Source organism: Oncorhynchus keta, chromosome 18 (assembly GCF_023373465.1).
Source record: "Oncorhynchus keta strain PuntledgeMale-10-30-2019 chromosome 18, Oket_V2, whole genome shotgun sequence".
Lineage (NCBI taxonomy): Eukaryota > Metazoa > Chordata > Actinopteri > Salmoniformes > Salmonidae > Oncorhynchus > Oncorhynchus keta.
Window position 1 is genome coordinate 55,393,969 of NC_068438.1, and position 23,873 is coordinate 55,417,841.

Below are 23,873 nucleotides of genomic sequence, written 5' to 3' on the forward strand. Positions count from 1 at the left end.
AGGAGTCCAGTCTGAACCTGATATTCCAATGAACATGATACACGATATGTTTGAACCCAGATAATGGTTGATCCAGCCTAGCCTGTGGACCTAATCAACTAAACGGCACCTAAAGTTTTTATGTACATAATAATAGTCAAATGCATATTGCTATTGAAAGAAGTTTGCTAATACTAAAGGTGTTTTTTTTATAGCCATCATTCCATCAGCTAGAATGGAGCTGGCGTTTATAGCAGCCATTTTATGGGCTCCTGATCAGTCATTCTACTTTGTGTGTTTTTTTTGTTGCTCTGATCTTAAAGCTGCAATGTGTCACTTTATGGGCGACCTGACCAAATTCACATAGACATGTGAGATGTAGATCTGTCATTCTCATTGAAAGCCAGTCTAAGAAGCTGTAGATCTGTTCTATATGTTATAGATCTGTCATTCTCATTGAAAGCCAGTCTAAGTAGCTGTAGATCTGTTCTATGTGTTATAGATCTGTCATTATCATTGAAAGTCTAAGATGCAGTAGATCTACTCTATGTGTTATAGATCTGTCATTATCATTGAAAGTCTAAGATGCAGTAGATCTACTCTATGTGTTATAGATCTGTCATTATCATTGAAAGTCTAAGATGCAGTAGATCTACTCTATGTGTTATAGATCTGTCATTATCATTGAAAGTCTAAGATGCAGTAGATCTATTCTATGTGTTATAGATCTGTCATTCTCATTGAAAGCCAGTCTAAGAAGCTGTAGATCTGTTCTATGTGTGCTATTTTTATGCTTCTCATTCTTAAATTTGAGTTTTTTGTGTCTTTTACTTTAGGTTTTGTAAACCAGCTTCAAACAACTTTAAGGGGTTAAATACAATATTTTGGGTTATTGAAAATATATTTCACAGCGGTTTAGATGGTACAATGATTCTCTACACTATTTTCAGTTTTGTCACAAACTATAGTGTAGCGGTATGTAATAGTACATAATGTGTCTTCAGTGTTTCCTATGACTGCAAATAGCTTCTGGACATTAAAGATCAGAGATCACTATAACCTACATATTTGATGAATAATTATTATTCAATGACTCTTGGCCTTACAGGTCATACTGCTCACCCGGGACGAGGACCTAATCCCAGACACTGATGAGACTACGATACAGAGGTCGACGTGGGGGACCCCTGATGAGACTACGATACAGAGGTCGACGTGGGGGACCCCTGATGAGACTACGATACAGAGGTCGACGTGGGGGCCCCCTGATGAGACTACGATACAGAGGTCGACGTGGGGGGCCCCCTGATGAAACTACGATACAGAGGTCGACGTGGGGGCCCCCTGATGAGACTACGATACAGAGGTCGACGTGGGGGCCCCCTGATGAGACTACGATACAGAGGTCGACGTGGGGTCCCCTGATGAAACTACGATACAGAGGTCGACGTGGGGGCCCCCTGATGAAACTACGATACAGAGGTCGACGTGGGGGCCCCCTGATGAAACTACGATACAGAGGTCGACGTGGGGGCCCCCTGATGAGACTACGATACAGAGGTCGACGTGGGGGGCCCCCTGATGAGTCTACGATACAGAGGTCGACGTGGGGGACCCCCTGATGAAACTGTGCTTGAGTGAGTGAGTGGGTGAGTGAGTGAGTGTGTGTGTGTGTGCGTGCGTGCGTGCCTGTGTGTGTGTGTGTTTGTGGGTGGGTGGGGGGGGTTGTAGGTCAGGCCAGGGGTGGAAGGGGAGAGAGGGGTAGATGTGTTTGTGGGTGGGGGAGGGGGTGTAGGTCAGGCCAGGGGGAAGGGGAGAGAGGGGTAGATGTGTTTGTGGGTGGGGGAGGGGGTGTAGGTCAGGCCAGGGGGAAGGGGAGAGAGGGGTAGATGTGTTTGTGGGTGGGGGAGGGGGTGTAGGTCAGGCCAGGGGGAAGGGGAGAGAGGGGTAGATGTGTTTGTGGGTGGGGGAGGGGGTGTAGGTCAGGCCAGGGGGGAAGGGGAGAGAGGGGTAGATGTGTTTGTGGGGGAGGCCGGAGAGAGAGGTGTAGATGTGTTTGTGGGGAGGCTGGAGAGAGAGCATTTATGCATCCCACATCTGTTGCTATGGGGTAATGATGTTATGGGATGTATTGGATGTATCCTACAACTGTTGCTATGGAGTAATGATGTTAGGGACAGTATATAATGTATTCTACATCTGTTGCTATTGGGTAATGATGTTAGGGACAGTATAGAATGTATTCTACATCTGTTGCTATGGGGTAATGATGTTAGGGACAGTATAGAATGTATTCTACATCTGTTGCTATGGAGTAATGATGTTAGGGACAGTATAGAATGTATTCTACATCTGTTGCTATGGGGTAATGATGTTAGGGACAGTATAGAATGTATTCTACATCTGTTGCTATGGGGTAATGATGTTAGGGACAGTATAGATTGTATTCTACATCTGTTTGTCACGCCTTGGTCATTGTATTTTGTGTTTTTGTTATATGTTTGGGTAGGCCAGGGTGTGACATGGGTTTATATGTTGTTTTCATATTGGGGTTTGTAGTATTTGGGATCGCGGCTGATTAGGGGTGTGGTATAGGCTTGGCTGCCTGAGGCGATTCTCAATTAGAGTCAGGTGATCTTCGTTGTCTCTGATTGGGAACCGTATTTAGGCAGCCTGACTTTCGCTTTGTATTTCGTGGGTGTTTGTTCCTGTCTCTGTGTTGTAGTCACCAGATAGGCTGTAATTAGTTTCACGTTCCGTTCTGTTGTTTTTGTATTTAGTATTCAGTTATTTCATGTACCGCGATTCAGTTCATTAAAGTCACGAGTAACCAACACGCTGCATTTCGGTCCGACTCTCTTTCTTCAACAGACGAACGCCGTTACACTGTTGCTATGGGGTAATGATGTTAGGGACAGTATAGAATGTATTCTACATCTGTTGCTATGGAGTAATGATGTTAGGGACAGTATAGAATGTATCCTACATCTGTTGCTATGGGGTAATGATGTTAGGGACAGTATAGAATGTATTCTACATCTGTTGCTATGGGGTAATGATGTTCGGTACAGTATAGAATGTATTCTACATCTGTTGCTATGGAGTAATGATGTTAGGGACGGTATAGAATGTATTCTACATATGTTGCTATGGAGTAATGATGTTAGGGACAGTATAGAATGTATTCTACATCTGTTGCTATGGGGTAATGATGTTAGGGACAGTATAGAATGTATTCTACATCTGTTGCTATGGGGTAATGATGTTAGGGACAGTATAGAATGTATTCTACATCTGTTGCTATGGAGTAATGACGTTAGGGACAGTATAGAATGTATTCTACATCTGTTGCTATGGGGTAATGATGTTAGGGACAGTATAGAATGTATTCTACATCTGTTGCTATGGGGCAATGATGTTAGGGACAGTATAGAATGTATTCTACATATGTTTCTATGGGGTAATGATGTTAGGGACAGTTTAGAATGTATTCTACATCTGTTGCTATGGGGTAATGATGTTAGGGACAGTATAGAATGTATTCTACATCTGTTGCTATGGGGTAATGATATTAGGGACAGTATAGAATGTACCCTACATCTGTTGCTATGGGGTAATGATGTTAGGGACAGTATAGAATGTATTCTACATCTGTTGCTATGGAGTAATGATGTTAGGGACAGTATAGAATGTATTCTACATCTGTTGCTATGGGGTAATGATGTTAGGGACAGTATAGAATGTATTCTACATCTGTTGCTATGGGGTAATGATGTTAGGGACAGTATAGAATGTATTATACATCTGTTGCTATGGGGTAATGATGTTAGGGACAGTATAGAATGTATTCTACATCTGTTGCTATGGAGTAATGACGTTAGGGACAGTATAGAATGTATTCTACATATGTTTCTATGGAGTAATGATGTTAGAGACAGTATAGAATGTATTCTACATCTGTTGCTATGGAGTAATGATGTTAGAGACAGTATAGAATGTATTCTACATATGTTTCTATGGAGTAATGATGTTAGGGACAGTATAGAATGTATTCTACATATGTTTCTATGGAGTAATGATGTTAGGGACAGTATAGAATGTATTCCACATATGTTGCTATGGAGTAATGATGTTAGGGACAGTATAGAATGTATTCTACATCTGTTGCTATGGAGTCATGATGTTAGGTACAGTATAGAATGTATTCTACATCTGTTGCTATGGAGTAATGATGTTAGGTACATGATGAATCACAATAATTGTTTGCCAAAATAATAATTGCTTGACAACAATGTGGATGTCACCTTGCCAGTCCTGGTTATACAATCCTTTTGAGGAAGTGCCTAGTTTATTACGCATATTATTCGTCAATTGTGGAAATTAATAAAATTAAAATGTAATTACATTTTTTCATGTATACAGTACCAGTCAAAAGTTTGGACACAATCTACTAATTGAAAGGTTTTTCTTTATTTTGACCATCTTCTACATTGTAGATGTCACGCTGGACTAGGTGGGTGAAGGAATCAGACGCAGAGAGTTCCACTGGGGAAAAGTGCTCTTTACTTCAGCACACAAAATTATGAGCCCAACAATACAGGGCGCGGACAACAACGTGACAACCCAAAAAACACAGGGTGCCAAGTTCAGAAAATAAATCCACCTCTACCTAAAATGCACACACGTAACATAAAGACAACCCCGCACAAAACAAGGGTGGGTCCACCTACTAAATATAGGGAAGCTCGTTAAGCCAAACAACAGGAACACAGGTGAAGCTAATAAGACAAAACCAACAGACAAACGAAAAAGGGATCGGTGGCGGCTAGTAGGACGGTGACGACGACCGCCGAGCACCGCCCGAACAGGCAGGGGAGCCACCTTCAGTGGCAGCTAGTAGGACGGTGACGACGACCGCCGAGCACCGCCCGAACAGGCAGGGGAGCCACCTTCAGTGGCAGCTAGTAGGACGGTGACGACGACCGCCGAGCACCGCCCGAACAGGCAGGGGAGCCACCTTCAGTGGCAGCTAGTAGGACGGTGACGACGACCGCCGAGCACCGCCCGAACAGGCAGGGGAGCCACCTTCAGTGGCAGCTAGTAGGACGGTGACGACGACCGCCGAGCACCGCCCGAACAGGCAGGGGAGCCACCTTCAGTGGCAGCTAGTAGGACGGTGACGACGACCGCCGAGCACCGCCCGAACAGACAGGGGAGCCACCTTCAGTGGCAGCTAGTAGGACGGTGACGACGACCGCCGAGCACCGCCCGAACAGGCAGGGGAGCCACCTTCAGTGGCAGCTAGTAGGACGGTGACGACGACCGCCGAGCACCGCCCGAACAGGCAGGGGAGCCACCTTCAGTGGCAGCTAGTAGGACGGTGACGACGACCGCCGAGCACCGCCCGAACAGGCAGGGGAACGCCCGAACAGGCAGGGGAGCCACCTTCAGTGGCAGCTAGTAGGACGGTGACGACGACCGCCGAGCACCGCCCGAACAGGCAGGGGAGCCACCTTCAGTGGCAGCTAGTAGGACGGTGACGACGACCGCCGAGCACCGCCCGAGCCACCTTCAGTGGCAGCGGAGACAACGACCCCGAGCACCGCCCGAACAGGCAGGGGAGCCACCTTCAGTGGCAGCTAGTAGACCGGAGACAACGACCGCCGAGCACCGCCCGAACAGGCAGGGGAGCCACCTTCAGTGGCAGCTAGTAGGACGGTGACGACGACCGCCGAGCACCGCCCGAACAGGCAGGGGAGCCACCTTCAGTGGCAGCTAGTAGGACGACGACGACGACCGCCGAGCACCGCCCGAACAGGCAGGGGAGCCACCTTCAGTGGCAGCTAGTAGGACGGTGACGACGACCGCCGAGCACCGCCCGAACAGGCAGGGGAGCCACCTTCAGTGGCAGCTAGTAGGACGGTGACGACGACCGCCGAGCACCGCCCGAACAGGCAGGGGAGCCACCTTCAGTGGCAGCTAGACGCCGAGCAGGACGGTGACAGCTACGACCGCCGAGCACCGCCCGAACAGGCAGGGGAGCCACCTTCAGTGGCAGCTAGTACGACGGTGACGACGACCGCCGAGCACCGCCCGAACAGGCAGGGGAGCCACCTTCAGTGGCAGCTAGTAGGACGGTGACGACGACCGCCGAGCACCGCCCGAACAGGCAGGGGAGCCACCTTCAGTGGCAGCTAGTAGACCGGAGACAACGACCGCCGAGCACCGCCCGAACAGGCAGGGGAGCCACCTTCAGTGGCAGCTAGTAGGACGGTGACGACGACCGCCGAGCACCGCCCGAACAGGCAGGGGAGCCACCTTCAGTGGCAGCTAGTAGGACGGTGACGACGACCGCCGAGCACCGCCCGAACAGCCAGGGGAGCCACCTTCAGTGGCAGCTAGTAGGACGGTGACGACGACCGCCGAGCACCGCCCGAACAGGCAGGGGAGCCACCTTCAGTGGCAGCTAGTAGGACGGTGACGACGACCGCCGAGCACCGCCCGAACAGGCAGGGCAGCCAACTCCGGCAGAAGTCGTGACAGTAGAATAATAGTGAAGACATCAAAACTCTGAAATAACACATCGTGAATCATGTCAACTCAGCAACAAAAGAAACGTCCATTTTTCAGAACCCTGTCTTTCAAAGATCATTTGTAAAAATCCAAATAACTTCACAGATCTTCATTGTAAAGGGTTTAAACACTGTTTTCCATGCTTGTTCAATGAACCATAAACAATTAATGAACATGCACCTGTGGAACGGTCATTAAAGACACTAACAACTTACAGACGATAGGCAATTAAGGTCGCAGTTATGAAAACGTAGGACAGTAAAGAGGCCTTTCTACTGATTCTGAAAAACACCAAAAGAAAGATGCCCAGGGTCTCTGCTCATCTGCGTAAATGTGCCTGAGGCATGCTGCAAGGAGGCATGAGGACTGCAAATGTGGCCAGGGCAATGAATTGCAATGTCTGTACTGTGAGACGTCTAAGACAGCGCTACAGGGAGACAGGACGGACAGCTGATCATCCTCGCAGTGGCAGACCACATGTAACAACACAGGATCGGTACATCCGAACATCACACCTGCGGGACAGGTACAGGATGGCAACAACAACTGCCCAAGTTACACCAGGAATGCACAATCCCTGCATCAGTGCTCAGACTGTCCGTAATAGGCTGGACTGAGTGCTTGTAGGCCTGTTGTAACGCAGGTCCTCACCAGACATCAACGGCAACAAAACGAACAGCCCGGATCTCAATCCCATTGAGCACGTCTGGGACCTGTTGGATTGGAGGGTGAGGGCTAGGGCCATTTCCCCCAGAAATGTCCGGGAACTTGCAGGTGTCTTGGTGGAAGAGTGGGGTAACATATCACAGCAAGAACTGTCAAATCTGGTGCAGTCCATGAGGAGGAGATGCACTGCAGTACTTAATGCAGCTGGTGGCCACACCAAATACTAACTGTTACATTTGGTTTGCCCCCCCCCTTTGTTCAGGGATACATTATTCCATTTCTGTTAGTCACATGTCTGTGGAACTTGTTCAGTTGAACAAGTCTCAGTTGTTGAATCTTGTTATGTTCATAGATATATTTACAGATGTTAAGTTTGCTGAAAATAAATGCAGTTGACAGTGAGAGAACATTTCTTTTTTTGCTGAGTTTAGTAACCAAACAAGTGTTAAACAACTCAAAATACATTTTAGATTTTAGATTTTTCAAGTAGCCACCCTTTGCCTTGATGACAGCTTTGCACACTCTTGGCATTCTCTCAACCAGCTTCACCTGGAATGCTTTTCCAACAGTCTTGAAGGAGTTCCCACATATGCTGAGCACTTGTTGGCTGCTTTTCCTTCACTCTGCAGTCCAACTCATCCAAAACCATCTCAATTGGCTTGAGGTCAGTTGATTGTAGAGGCCAGGTCATCTGATGCAGCACTCCATCACTCTCCATCTTGGTCAAATAGCTCTTAAACAACCTGGAGGTGTGTTGGGTCATTATCCTGTTGAAAAACAAATTATAGTGCCACTAAGCTCAAACCAGATGGGATGGTGTATCACTGCAGAATGTTGTGCTAGCCATGCTGGTTAAGTGTGTCTTGAATTCTAAATAAATCACAGACAATGGCACCAGCAAAGCACCCCCATACCATCACACCTCCTCCTCCATGCTTCACGGTGGGAACCACACACCTCCTCCTCCATGCTTCACAGTGGGGACCACACACCTCCTCCTCCATGCTTCACGGTGGGAACCACACACCTCCTCCTCCATGCTTCACAGTGGGAACCACACACCTCCTGCTCCATGCTTCACGGTGGGAACCACACACCTCCTCCTCCATGCTTCACGGTGGGAACCACACATCTATTCTGCACCTAACAAAGACACAGCGGTTGAAACAAAGAATCTACATTTTGGACTCATCAGACCAAAGGACATATTTCCACCGGTCTAATGTCCATTGCTCGGGTTTCTTGGCCCAAGCAAGTCTCTTCTTATTATTGGTGTCCTTTAGTAGTGGTTTCTTTGCATCAATTCGACCATGAAGGCCTGATTCACACAGTCTCCTCTGAACAGTTGATGTTGAGGTGTGTCTGTTACTGTGATGAATTTATTTGGGCTGCAATTTCTGAGGCTGGTAACTCTAATGAACGTATCCTCTGCAGCAGAGGTAACTCTGGGTCTTCCTTTCCTGTGGCGGTCCTCATGAGAGCCAGTTAAATCATATTGTTTGATGGTTTTTGCGACTGCACTTGAAGAAACTTTCAAGGTTTTTGAAATTTTGCGGATTGACTGACCTTCATGTTTTAAAGTGATGATGGACTGTCGTTTCTCTTTGCTTATTTGAGCTGTTCTTGCCATAATATGGACTTGGTCTTTTACCAAATAGGGCTATCTTCAGTATACCAACCCTACCTTGTCACAACATAACTGATTGTCTCAAACACATTAATAAGGATAACATTTCCACAAATTCACTTTTAACAAGACACATTCCAGTTGACTACCTCATGAATCTGGTTGAGAGAATCCCAAGATTGTGCAAAATATATTTTAAATGTTTTAACACTAGAAGGCCTTCAACCCCGAGTCGCCTCTTCACTGTTGACGTTGAGACTGGTGTTTTGCGTGTACTATTTAATGAAACTGCCAGTTGAGGACTTGTGAGGCGTCTGTTTCTCAAACTAGACACTCTAATGTACTTTCTGCTATAACAGCCTCCACTCTTCTGGGAAAGCTTTCCACTAGATGTTGGAACATTGCTGCGAGGAATTGCTTCCATTCAGCCACAAGAGCATTTGTGAGCTTGGGTACGGTTGTTGGGCAATTAGGCCTGACTCACAGTCGGTATTCCAATTCATACCAAAGGTGTTCGATGGAGCTGTATCAACCCCATCGAACAGTATAACGTTTCAGTATAACGTTTCCCCCGTCTCCTCTCTGTCTGTCATGGTTTCATCCTCGCAGGTATAACGTTTCCCCTGTCCCCTCTCCGTCTGTCATGGTTTCATCCTCGCAGGTATAACGTTCCCCCTGTCCCCTCTCCGTCTGTCATGGTTTCATCCTCGCCGGTATAACGTTTCCCCTGTCCCCTCTCCGTCTGTCATGGTTTCATCCTCGCAGGTATAACGTTCCCCCTGTCCCCTCTCCGTCTGTCATGGTTTCATCCTCGCCGGTATAACGTTTCCCCTGTCCCCTCTCCGTCTGTCATGGTTTCATCCTCGCAGGTATAACGTTTCCCCTGTCCCCTCTCCGTCTGTCATGGTTTCATCCTCGCAGGTATAACGTTTCCCCTGTCTCCTCTCCGTCTGTCATGGTTTCATCCTCGCCGGTATAACGTTCCCCCTGTCCCCTCTCCGTCTGTCATGGTTTCATCCTCGCAGGTATAACGTTTCCCCTGTCTCCTCTCCGTCTGTCATGGTTTCATCCTCACCGGTATAACGTTCCCCCTGTCCCCTCTCCGTCTGTCATGGTTTCATCCTCGCCGGTATAACGTTCCCCCTGTCCCCTCTCCGTCTGTCATGGTTTCATCCTCGCCGGTATAACGTTTCCCCTGTCTCCTCTCCGTCTGTCATGGTTTCATCCTCGCCGGTATAACGTTCCCCCTGTCCCCTCTCCGTCTGTCATGGTTTCATCCTCACCGGTATAACGTTCCCCCTGTCCCCTCTCCGTCTGTCATGGTTTCATCCTCGCCGGTATAACGTTCCCCCTGTCCCCTCTCCGTCTGTCATGGTTTCATCCTCGCCGGTATAACGTTTCCCCTGTCCCCTCTCCGTCTGTCATGGTTTCACAGTTTATAACTTTTCCCCTGTCCCCCTGAATTCTGTCATGGTTTCTGCTACATACGTATCCCCCTGTCCCCTCTCCGTCTGTCATGGTTTCATTAGAATCTACTACGTGTTTCCCCTGTCCCCTCTCCGTCTGTCATGGTTTCATCCTCGACTCTGGTATAACGACATTCCCCTGTCCTTTCTCCGTCTGTCATGGTTTCATCCTCCATAGAGTATAACTTTTCCCCTGTCCCCTCTCCGTCTGTCATGGTTTCATACTAAGTATAACGTTCCCCCTGTCCCCTCTCCGTCTGTCATGGTTTCATCCTCGCAATAAATATAGCATTTTAGGACCCGTGTAGTAACTTTTCCCCTGTCCCCTCTCCGTCTGTCATGGTTTCATCCTCGCCGGTAAACGTTTTGTCCCCTCTCCGTCTGTCATGGTTTCATCTCCCATAGTATAACGTTTCCCTGTCCCCTCTCCGTCTGTCATGGTTTCATCCTCAAAGGAAGTAACGTTTCCCCTGTCCCTCTCCGTCTGTCATGGTTTCATCCTCGGTATAACGTTTCCCCTGTCCCCTCTCCGTCTGTCATGGTTTCCTATCTATGTTGTATAACGTTCCCCCTGTCCCCTCTCCGTCTGTCATGGTTTCATCCTATCGCCGGTATAATGTTTCCCCTGTCTCCTCTCCGTCTGTCATGGTTTCATCCTCGCCGGTATAACGTTTCCCCTGTCCCCTCTCCGTCTGTCATGGTTTCATCTCGCCGGTATAATGTTTCCCTGTCTCCTCTCCGTCTGTCATGGTTTCATCCTCGCAGGTATAACGTTTCCCCTGTCCCCTCTCCTTCTGTCATGGTTTCATCCTCGCCGTTATAACGTTTCCCCTGTCCCCTCTCCGTCTGTCATGGTTTCCTCTATGTATAACGTTTCCCCTGTCTCCTCTCCTTCTGTCATGGTTTCATCCTCGCTATGTTATAACGTTTCCCCTGTCTCCTCTCCGTCTGTCATGGTTTCATCCTATCTATGTATAACGTCTTCCCCTGTCTCCTCTCCTTCTGTCATGGTTTCATCCTCGTTGAATAACGTTTCCCTGTCCCCTCTCCGTCTGTCATGGTTTCATCCTGCCGGTATAACGTTTCCCCCTGTCCCCTCTCCTTCTGTCATGGTTTCATCCTCGCCGGTATAATGTTTCCCCTGTCTCCTCTCCGTCTGTCATGGTTTCATCCTCGCCGGTCATAACGTTCCCCCTGTCCCCTCTCCGTCTGTCATGGTTTCATCCTCGCCGGTATAACGTTCCCCCTGTCCCCTCTACGTCTGTCATGGTTTCATCCTCGCCGGTATAACGTTCCCCCTGTCCCCTCTCCGTCTGTCATGGCCCGGTATGTTGCTACTCGCCTGGGGGCAGGGGCCATTACATAATGGCAGACTTGTGGGCCTTTTACAGTTTATGAATTGATGTGCCCACCTGAATTACATGTTGTTTCTGCTACATACTGTATATGAACAGCTGTTCTTGGAAGATGTTAAACTGCTATTAGAATCTACTACTTTGAGGTGTTGATGCTGTAAAACTAATTGTCCGTTTCTCTTCGTGGACTCTGGAAGAGGAGACATTTATCTTTTCAAATGGAATCATCGTATTCATGCTCCATAGAGTCTAATGGCCCGGGCTTGGGTTTATACTAAGCTAACATCATAAAATAATTACATTTGGTCATACCAAGGATCATTTAGCCAATAAATATAGCATTTTAGGACCCGTGTAGTAAAAAAAATATTTTAAAACATGTATTTGATTAAACTTACTGCTATTAATCCCATAGAAACACATTGAATGACAGATTCAGACATATAGAAAGCACAAAAATAAATCAAAGGAAGTTTGTTTTAAATTGTCTGTCCTCTCTATGTTGAAGTGTCTGTCCTATCTATGTTGAAGTGTCTGTCCTATCTATGTTGAAGTGTCTGTCCTATCTATGTTGAAGTGTCTGTCCTATCTATGTTGAAGTGTCTGTCCTATCTATGTTGAAGTGTCTGTCCTATCTATGTTGAAGTGTCTGTCCTATCTATGTTGAAGTGTCTGTCCTATCTATGTTGAAGTGTCTGTCCTATCTATGTTGAAGTGTCTGTCCTATCTATGTTGAAGTGTCTGTCCTATCTCTGTCGTAGATCTACACTATATTATATATATACAATAGTATGTGGACACTCCTTCAAAATGAGTGGATTCGGCTATTTCTGCCACACCCGTTGCGGACAGGTCTATAAAATCGAGCACACAGATATGGTTTTTGTGAAGTGGAACCTTCTAGGAGAAACAACGGCTCAGCCTCAAAGTGGTAGGCCACACAAGCTCACAGAACAGGACAGCCAAGTGCTGAAGCATGTAGCGCATAAAAATAGTCTTTCCTCGGTTGCAACACTCACTACAGAGTTCATGCTTCGTGAAATGGGTTTCCATGGCCGAGCAGCCGCACACAAGCCTAAGATCACCACGCCCAATGCCAAGAGTCAGCTGAAGTGGTATAAAGCTTGCCTCCATTGGACTCTGAAGCAGTGGAAACGTGTTCTCTGGAGTGATGAATCATGCTTCACCATCTGGAAGTCCGACGGATGAATCTGGGTTTGGCGGATGCCAGGAGAACGCTACCTGCCCCAATATATACTGTAGAGCCAATTGTAAAGTTTGGTGGAGGAGGAATAATGGTCTGGGGCTGTTTTTCATGGTTCGGGCCCCTTAGTTCCAGTGAAGAGAAATCTTAACGCTACAGCGTACAATGACATTCTAGACAATTATTTTGCGTCCAACTTTGTGGCAACAGTTTGGGGAAGGCCCTTTCCTATTTCAGCAATGACAATGCCCCCATGCACAAAGCGAGGTCCATACGGAAATGGTTTCTCGAGATCAGTGTGGAAGAACTTGACTGGCCTGCACAGAGCCTGTTTTAGCAGCAAAGAGAGGACCAACTCCATGTTAATGCCCAACGAGTGTCCACATAATGTTGGTCAAGTCGTGGATATCTCTTGTGTTTGCGAGAGTCTCATCTTTCCATAGAGGTGTCGTAATAGTTTCTAGGCCAAAACATTCGGCGTACAGACGTTTTTGTGAGAAGAACTAATTTCCTACAACAAGGGTCGTACTCCGGCCCTATAACAAGGGTCGAACTCCGTCCCTATAACAAGGGTCATACTCCTGCCCTATAACAAGGGTCGTATTCCTGCCCTATAACAAGGGTCGTATTCCTGCCCTATAACAAGGGTCGATAATTCCTGCCCTATAACAAGGGTCGTATTCGGCCCTATAACAAGGTTCACATTCCGGCCCTCCTGGTCTGACAAACACCTCCTTAGCTCTGCCACCTTTCACCGCAGAGGCGGAAGGCCGACATCGTTGGATTGAGACAGAAAACCCTGATGTCTCTAGCTTAAACCGACATATTTTACGGGGATTTTATTGTCATTCTAATTTGATTATCACAGGCGCATGCATCAAACATATATTTTCAAATCAAGGGTCGTATTCCGGCCCTATAACAAGGGTCGTATTCCGGCCCTATAACAAGGGTCGTATTCCGGCCCTATAACAAGGGTCGTATTCCGGCCCTATAACAAGGGTCATACTCCTGCCCTATAACAAGGGTCGTATTCCGGCCCTATAACAAGGGTCGTATTCCGGCCCTATAACAAGGGTCGTATTCCGGCCCTATAACAAGGGTCAAATTCAGGCCCTATAACAAGGATCGTATTCTGGCCCTACAACAAGGGTCATATTCAGGCCCCACAACAAGGGTATATATACAGGGTACCAGCCCTATAACAAGGGTCATACAGAGTCCTGCCCTATAACAAGGGTCAGAGTATTCTTGGCTATATATACAGGGTACCAGTACAGAGTCCCTATAACAAGGTCGTATTCCAGCCCTATAACAAGGGTCGTATTCCAGCCCTATAACAAATAGCAATGAAACAGTTTAATTCATTTAATGCAATAGCAGGTGTAGACCAACAGTGGAATGCTTACTTACGAACCTTTCCCAACAATGCACAGAGAAACATTTAACATTTGTAGATAAAAATAAATAAAAAAGAGGAACAAATACACAATGAGCAATGATAACTTGGCTATATATAGAGGGTACCAGTACAGAGTCAATGATAACTTGGCTATATATACAGGGTACCAGTACAGAGTCAATGATAACTTGGCTATATATACAGGGTACCAGTACAGAGTCAATGATAACTTGGCTATATATACAGGGTACCAGTACAGAGTCAATGATAACTTGGCTATATATAGAGGGTACCAGTACAGAGTCAATGATAACTTGGCTATATATACAGGGTACCAGTACAGAGTCAATGATAACTTGGCTATATATACAGGGTACCAGTACAGAGTCAATGATAACTTGGCTATATATACAGGGTACCAGTACAGAGTCAATGATAACTTGGCTATATACACAGGGTACCAGTACCGAGTCAATGATAACTTGGCTATATATACAGGGTACCAGTACCGAGTCAATGATAACTTGGCTATATATACAGGGTACCCGTACAGAGTCAATGATAACTTGGCTATATACACAGGGTACCAGTACCGAGTCAATGATAACTTGGCTATATATACAGGGTACCAGTACAGAGTCAATGATAACTTGGCTATATATACAGGGTACCAGTACCGAGTCAATGATAACTTGGCTATATATACAGGGTACCAGAACCGAGTCAATGATAACTTGGCTATATATACAGGGTACCAGTACAGAGTCAATGATAACTTGGCTATATACACAGGGTACCAGTACCGAGTCAATGATAACTTGGCTATATACACAGGGTACCAGTACAGAGTCAATGATAACTTGGCTATATACACAGGGTACCAGTACCGAGTCAATGATAACTTGGCTATACACACAGGGTACCAGTACCGAGTCAATGATAACTTGGCTATATATACAGGGTACCAGTACAGTCAATGATAACTTGGCTATATATACAGGGTACCAGAACCGAGTCAATGATAACTTGGCTATATATACAGGGTACCAGTACATAGTCAATGATAACTTGGCTATATACACAGGGTACCAGTACAGAGTCAATGATAGCCTGGCTATATACACAGGGTACCAGTACCGAGTCAATGAGTAATGATAACTTGGCTATATATACAGGGTACCAGTACAGAGTCAATGATAACTAGGCTATATACACTGGGTACCAGTACCAAGTCAATGATAACTAGGCTATATACACAGGTTACCAGTACCGAGTCAATGATAACTTGGCTATATACACAGGGAACTGTCATGACGTGCCCTGGGGGCAGGATCACAGCCCCCTCACCCCCAGTTTATGACAGTCGTAAATACTCTGCTTCTGGGTCTGTAGAATTGATATTGGAATGTGTAACTGTGGGACAAAGAGAGAGACTTGGCCAAACTCCTAATTCCCCAAAATGGGAGAACTAAACAATATTTCCACTTTTGAGAATGTGGGAGTGGTCTGTGGACACTTAAGGGACAGTTTTGAGAATGTGGGAGTGGTCTGTGGACACTTAAGGGACAGTTTTGAGAATGTGGGAGTGGTCTGTGGACACTTAATGGACAGTCGTGTCGAGTGTGTTTCATTTGGTGACCTCACAAAGGACAGGAAACACACATAACTGGATCTCTTAAAGGGACCATTTCCCAGCTATCAGGTTTATATCTAAATATTGTGAAACGTATGTGATTAAACATGAAACTATTTGTGAAAAGATGCAATGTGATGTTAACCTTCTAAATGAGAGTATGGGTTTTTCATATAAAGATGAACTAGTCAGTGGCCACACCCCCGTGAGCCCAGACATCACATTAGGAGTCATAGATCTACCCTTTTTCCAAAGAGTATAAAACCCACTTCCTACAAAATCTACATTAAGTCCCCACGTTGGAATGACTACAATGCTATTGACCATTAGATCATACAGCTGTAGTTTTGGTTACATGGCTGGAAATGGTTCAAGTCTGAGACAATCGATCACGACAGAATAAGAGCAAATCTTAGACGTATGATTACTAGTATGCAGCTAGGGTTAGGGGGCGCCAACCCAGACAGGAAGATCACGTCAGTGACTCAACCCACTCAAGTGACGCACCTCTCCTAGGGACGGCATGGAAGAGCACCAGTAAGCCAGTGACTCAGCCCCTGTAATAGGGTTAGAGGCAGAGAATCCCAGTGGAGAGAGGGGAACCGGCCAGGCAGAGACAGCAAGGGCGGTTCGTTGCTCCAGAGCCTTTCCGTTCACCTTCACACTCCGGGGCCAGACTACACTCAATCATATGACCCACTGAAGAGATGAGTCTTCAGTAAAGACTTAAAGGTTGAGACCGAGTCTGCGTCTCTCACATGGGTAGGCAGACCATTCCATAAAAAAATTGAGCTCTATAGGAGAATCGCCCTGCCTCCAGCTGTTTGCTTAGGGACAATTAGGAGACCTGCATCTTGTGAACATGGCGTACGTGTAGGTATGTACGGCAGGACCAAATCAGAGCGATGGGTAGGAGCAAGCCCATGTAATGCTTTGTAGGTTAGCAGTGTCAGGATTTGGCAAGGGTTCTTCCGGTTTTTGGTCACTAGATGCCCCCATTGTGCCTTTTGACCTTTTGTTGTCCCTTGATCCCCATTATTATTTGCACCTGTGCCTCGTTTCCCCTGATTGTATTTAAACCCTTTGTTTTCCTCAGTTCTTTGCTCTGTGTTTGTATGTTAGCACCCAGCCCTAGTACTCTGTGAACTCTTGTTGATCCCGGTAGACTCTCTTGTGGAATTCTGTTTTTTGTTCTTGTTTATTTTTGAGTATCTTTTGAGGCTTTTTTATGCTATACCTTCCACCTTGTGGATTTACCTTTTTGTCTTGGAGGATTACCTTTGTTCTTGTGGAATTCCTTTTGAGGTTGTGGAGTTACATGTTTTCCTGAAGAACTTCACTTTTTACTTCATTAAATACACCGTCTCAAGTACTGCTGTGTCTGCCTCATCTTCTGGGTTCTGCTGACTATTCGTGGCTCAGTTGGTTAAGTGACTGTTTCTCACTCCAGAGACCTGGGTTCGTAACCGGGTCCTGACAAGCAGTAAAACCTTGAAATCAGCCCTTGCTTTGACAGGAAGCCAGTGTAGGGAGGCTAGCACTGGAGTAATATGATCAAATTGTTTGGTTCTAGTCAGGATTCTAGCAGCCGTATTTAGCACTAACTGTAGTTTATTTAGTGATTTATCCGGGTAGCCGGAAAGTAGAGCATTGCAGCAGTCTAACTTAGAAGTAACAAAAGAATGGATTAGTTTTTCTGCATATTTTTTTGACAAAGTTTCAGATTTTTGCAATGTTACATAGATGGAAAAAAGCTGTCCTTGAAACAGTCTTGATATGTTCGTCAAAAGAGAGATCAGGGTCCAGAGTAACGCCGAGGTCCTTCACAGTTTTATTTGAGACGACTGTACAACCATCAAGATTAATTGTCAGTTTCAAGTTGGCAGCCATCCACTTCCTTATGTCTGAAACACAGGCTTCTAGCGAGGGCAATTTTGGGGAACACCGAAATTTACAGTTAATTTGTCAGAGGACAAACCATTCACTGAGACAAACTTATATCTTTCCGACAGATAAGATCTAAACCAGGCCAGAACCTGTCCGTGTAGACCAATTTGGGTTTCCAATCTCACCAAAAGAATGTGGTGATCGATGGTATCAAAAGCAGCACTAAGGTCTAGGAGCACGAGGACAGATGCAGAGCCTCGGTCTGACGCCATTAAAATATAATTTACCACCTTCACAAGTGCAGTCTCGGTGCTTTGATGGGGTCTAAAACCAGACTGAAGCATGTGGTAGTAAGTTGCTGCGCAACAGCTTTTTCTAACATTTTTGAGAGGAATGGAAGACTCGATATAGGCCGATTCGTTTTTTATATTTTCTGGGTCAAGTTTTGGCTTTTTCAAGGGAGGCTTTATTACTTAGTTAGTTAGTAAATAAATAATTACGCCAATTAGTATATCGCTGATTCATGATTTTGGGTTCATGCAGATATCCAAGGGTTTGCGACGAGGTAGTAATAACACATTAATAAGACTAATCGATCAGATATTGAAATATCTGAAGAGTTATATTTGGGAAAATTGTGGTTCATTTGATGTTTTAATGATTTGTTTAATCATGTAATAAATAAGATATAAGTGATATAATAAGTCTTCACATTTAATGATGAGTCCAGACACGACAGTACCGAGTCATTTATAACTAGGCTATATGCATGGGGTACCAGTACCGAGTCATTTATAACTAGGCTATATGCATGGGGTACCAGTACCGAGTCATTTATAACTAGGCTATATGCATGGGGTACCAGTACCGAGTCATTTATAACTAGGCTATATGCATGGGGTACCAGTACCGAGTCATTTATAACTAGGCTATATGCATGGGGTACCAGTACCGAGTCATTTATAACTTTATGCAACCAGTAGAGTCATTTATAACTAGGCTATATGCATGGGGTACCAGTACCGAGTCATTTATAACTAGGCTATATGCATGGGGTACCAGTACCGAGTCATTTATAACTAGGCTATATGCATGGGGTACCAGTACCGAGTCATTTATAACTAGGCTATATGCATGGGGTACCAGTACCGAGTCATTTATAACTAGGCTATATGCATGGGGTACCAGTACCGAGTCATTTATAACTAGGCTATATGCATGGGGTACCAGTACCGAGTCATTTATAACTAGGCTATATGCATGGGGTACCAGTACCGAGTCATTTATAACTAGGCTATATGCATGGGGTACCAGTACCGAGTGGTACGAGGTCATTGAGGTAGATATGTACATACAGGTAGGGGTGAAGTTACTGGGCAACAGGATAGATAATAAACAGTAACAGCAGCGTATGTGATGAGTGTGGAAGTGTGTGTGTGTGTGTGTGTGTGTGTGTGTGTGTGTGTGTGTGTGTGTGTGTGTGTGTGTGTGTGTGTGCGTGCGTGTGTGTGTGTGTGTGTGTGTGTGTGTGTGTGTGTGTGTGTGTGTGTGGCGAATGTGTACCTGTGTGAACGTGAGTGTCTGTGTTCGTGTGCGCATTTGTGTGTGTATGTGTTGGAGTGTCAGTGCCAGTATGTGTGTGTGTATTGGTGGAGTTCAGTGTGTGTGTGTATTGGTAGAGTCCAGCATGTGTGTGTATTGGTAGAGTTCAGCATGTGTGTGTATTGGTAGAGTTCAGCATGTGTGTGTATTGGTAGAGTTCAGTGTGTGAGTGTATTGGTAGAGTCCAGTGTGTGAGTGTATTGGTAGAGTCCAGTGTGTGAGTGTATTGGTAGAGTCCAGTGTGTGAGTGTATTGGTAGAGTCCAGTGTGTAAGTGTATTGGTAGAGTCCAGTGTGTGTGTATTGGTAGAGTTCAGCATGTGTGTGTATTGGTAGAGTTCAGCATGTGTGTATTGGTAGAGTTCAGCATGTGTGTGTATTGGTAGAGTTCAGCATGTGTGTGTGTATGTGTTGGAGTGTCAGTGCCAGTATGTGTGTGTATTGGTAGAGTTCAGCATGTGTGTGTATTGGTAGAGTTCAGCATGTGTGTATTGGTAGAGTTCAGCATGTGTGTGTATTGGTAGAGTTCAGTGTGTAAGTGTATTGGTAGAGTTCAGTGTGTAAGTGTATTGGTAGAGTCCAGTATGTGTGTGTATTGGTAGAGTTCAGCATGTGTGTGTATTGGTAGAGTCCAGTGTGTGAGTGTATTGGTAGAGTCCAGTATGTAAGTGTATTGGTAGAGTCCAGTGTGTAAGTGTATTGGTAGAGTCCAGTATGTAAGTGTATTGGTAGAGTCCAGTATGTAAGTGTATTGGTAGAGTCCAGTGTGTGTGTGAATTGGTAGAGTTCAGTGTGTGTGTGAATTGGTAGAGTTCAGTGTGAGTGTATTGGTAGAGTCCAGTGTGAGTGTATTGGTAGAGTCCAGTGTGTGAGTGTATTGGTAGAGTCCAGTGTGTGAGTGTATTGGTAGAGTCCAGTGTGTGAGTGTATTGGTAGAGTCCAGTGTGTGAGTGTATTGGTAGAGTCCAGTGTGTGAGTGTATTGGTAGAGTCCAGTGTGTGAGTGTATTGGTAGAGTCCAGTGTGTGAGTGTATTGGTAGAGTCCAGTGTGTGAGTGTATTGGTAGAGTCCAGTGTGTGAGTGTATTGGTAGAGTCCAGTGTGTAAGTGTATTGGTAGAGTCCAGTGTGTAAGTGTATTGGTAGAGTCCAGTGTGTGAGTGTATTGGTAGAGTCCAGTGTGTGAGTGTATTGGTAGAGTCCAGTGTGTGAGTGTATTGGTAGAGTCCAGTGTGTAAGTGTATTGGTAGAGTCCAGTGTGTGAGTGTATTGGTAGAGTCCAGTGTGTGAGTGTATTGGTAGAGTCCAGTGTGTGAGTGTATTGGTAGAGTCCAGTGTGTGAGTGTATTGGTAGAGTCCAGTGTGTGAGTGTATTGGTAGAGTCCAGTGTGTGAGTGTATTGGTAGAGTCCAGTGTGAGTGTATTGGTAGAGTCCAGTGTGTGAGTGTATTGGTAGAGTCCAGTGTGTGAGTGTATTGGTAGAGTCCAGTGTGTGAGTGTATTGGTAGAGTCCAGTGTGTGAGTGTATTGGTAGAGTCCAGTGTGAGTGTATTGGTAGAGTCCAGTGTGTGAGTGTATTGGTAGAGTCCAGTGTGTGAGTGTATTGGTAGAGTCCAGTGTGTGAGTGTATTGGTAGAGTCCAGTGTGTGAGTGTATTGGTAGAGTCCAGTGTGTGAGTGTCACGTTCGTTGAAAGATGGATTGGACCAAGGTGCAGCATGGCAAGCGCACATCTTTCTGTTATTGATGACACCGAAAAAATAATAAATACAAAATGAAACGCACAGTTCTGTAGGGCTGGAAAGCAACAGTACAAAAACAATATCCCACAATCTAAGGTGGGAAAAAGGGCTGCCTAAGTATGATCCCCAATCAGAGACAACGATAAACAGCTGCCTCTGATTGGGAACCATACTAGGCCAAAAAAGAAATAGAAACATAGATTTGCCCGCCCAAGTCACACCCTGGCCTAACCAAGTAAAGAATAAACAAGGCTCTCTCAGGTCAGGGTGTGACAGTGAGTGTGTGGGTAGAGTCCAGTGTGTGTGTGTGTGTGGGTAGAGTCCAGTGTGTGAGCGTGGGTAGAGTCCAGAGTGTGTGGGTAGAGTGTAGTGTGAGTGTATTGGTAGAGTCCAGTGTGAGTGTATTGGTAGAGTCCAGTGTGTGTGAGTGGGTAGAGACCAGTGTGTAAGTGTATTGGTAGAGTCCAGTGTGAGTGTGGGTAGAGTCCAGTGTGTGTGTGTGTGGGTAGAGTCTAGTGTGCGTGTATTGGTAGAGTCCAGTGTGTAAGTTTATGGGTAGAGTCCAGTGTGTAAGTTTATGGGTAGAGTCCAGTGTGAGTGTGGGTAGAGTCCAGTGTGAGTGTGGGTAGAGTCCAGTGTGCGTGTGTGGGTAGAGTCTAGTGTGAGTGTATTGGTAGAGTCCAGTGTGTGTGTGTGTGGGTAGAGTCTAGTGTGAGTGTGTGGGTAGAGTCTAGTGTGAGTGTGTGGGTAGAGTCCAGTGTGAGTGTGGGTAGAGTCCAGTGTGAGTGTGTGGGGAGAGTCCAGTGTGTGTGTGTGTGGGTAGAGTCCAGTGTGTGAGTGTGGGTAGAGTCCAGAGTGTGTGGGTAGAGTGTAGTGTGAGTGTGTGGGAGAGTCCAGTGTGGGTGTGTGTGTAGAGTCCAATGTGTAAGTTTATTGGTAGAGTCCAGTGTGTAAGTTTATGGGTAGAGTCCAGTGTGAGTGTGGGTAGAGTCCAGTGTGTGAGTGTGGGTAGAGTCCAGTGTGTAAGTTTATTGGTAGAGTCCAGTGTGAGTGTGTGGGTAGAGTCCAGTGTGTGTGTGGGTAGAGTCCAGTGTGTAAGTTTATGGGTAGAGTCCAGTGTGTAAGTTTATGGGTAGAGTCCAGTGTGTAAGTTTATGGGTAGAGTCCAGTGAGTGTATTGGTAGAGTCCAGTGTGAGTGTGTGGTAGAGTCCAGTGTGAGTGTGTGGGTAGAGTCCAGTGTGTGTGTGTGTGTGTGGGTAGAGTCCAGTGTGAGTGTGGGTAGAGTCCAGTGTGTGTGGGTAGAGTGTAGTGTGAGTGTATTGGTAGAGTCCAGTGTGAGTGTGTGGGTAGAGTCCAGAGTGTGTGGGTAGAGTGTAGTGTGAGTGTATTGGTAGAGTGCAGTGTGAGTGTGTGGGTAGAGTCCAGTGTGAGTGTGTGGGTAGAGTCCAGTGTGTGTGTGTGTGTGGGTAGAGTCCAGTGTGTGAGCGTGGGTAGAGTCCAGAGTGTGTGGGTAGAGTGTAGTGTGAGTGTATTGGTAGAGTCCAGTGTGAGTGTATTGGTGGAGTCCAGTGTGTGAGTGGGTAGAGTCCAGTGTGTAAGTGTATTGGTAGAGTCCAGTGTGAGTGTGTGGGTAGAGTCCAGTGTGAGTGTGGGTAGAGTCCAGTGTGTGTGTGGGTAGAGTCCAGTGTGTGTGTGTGTGTGGGTAGAGTCCAGTGTGAGTGTGGGTAGAGTCCAGTGTGTGAGTGGGTAGAGTCCAGTGTGAGTGTGGGTAGAGTCCAGTGTGAGTCTTGGTAGAGTCCAGTGTGAGTCTTGGTAGAGTCCAGTGTGAGTGTCTGGGTAGAGTCCAGTGTGAGTCTTGGTAGAGTCCAGTGTGAGTGTGGGTAGAGTCCAGTGTGAGTCTTGGTAGAGTCCAGTGTGAGTCTTGGTAGAGTCCAGTGTGAGTCTTGGTAGAGTCCAGTGTGAGTCTTGGTAGAGTCCAGTGTGAGTGTGGGTAGAGTCCAGTGTGAGTGTGGGTAGAGTCCAGTGTGAGTGTATGGGTAGAGTCCAGTGTGAGTGAGTGGGTAGAGTCCAGTGTGAGTGTGGGTAGAGTCCAGTGTGAGTGTGGGTAGAGTCCAGTGTGAGTGTATTGGTAGAGTCCAGTGTGAGTGTGGGTAGAGTCCAGTGTGAGTCTTGGTAGAGTCCATTGTGAGTGTATGGGTAGAGTCCAGTGTGAGTGGGTCAGTGCAGATAGTCCAGGTAGCTATTTGGTTAACTATTTAGCAGTGTATGGGTAAAGTCCAGTGTGTGAGTGGGTAGAGTCCAGTGTGAGTGTGGGTAGAGTCCAGTGTGAGTCTTGGTAGAGTCCAGTGTGAGTGTATGGGTAGAGTCCAGTGTGAGTGTGGGTAGAGTCCAGTGTGTGTGTGGGTAGAGTCCAGTGTGAGTGTGGGTAGAGTCCAGTGTGAGTGTGGGTAGAGTCCAGTGTGAGTGTTGGTAGAGTCCAGTGTGAGTGTGGGTAGAGTCCAGTGTGTGAGTGTGGGTAGAGTCCAGTGTGTGAGTGTGGGTAGAGTCCAGTGTGAGTTTTGGTAGAGTCCAGTGTGAGTGTGGGTAGAGTCCAGTGTGTGAGAGTGGGTAGAGTCCAGTGTGTGAGTGGGTAGAGTCCAGTGTGAGTGTGGGTAGAGTCCAGTGTGTGAGTGTTGGTAGAGTCCAGTGTGTGAGTGTTGGTAGAGTCCAGTGTGAGTTTTGGTAGAGTCCAGTGTGAGTG

The 23,873-nt window shown here is 46.3% G+C and overlaps 1 long non-coding RNA gene across 1 annotated transcript in view; it reads left to right on the forward strand.

Moving 5' to 3' along the window:
• The window catches only part of LOC127908916 (uncharacterized), a 149,382-nt gene that overhangs the window by 123,983 nt on the left and 1,526 nt on the right, over positions 1 to 23,873 (forward strand). The gene's annotated exons all lie outside the window — the stretch shown is intronic.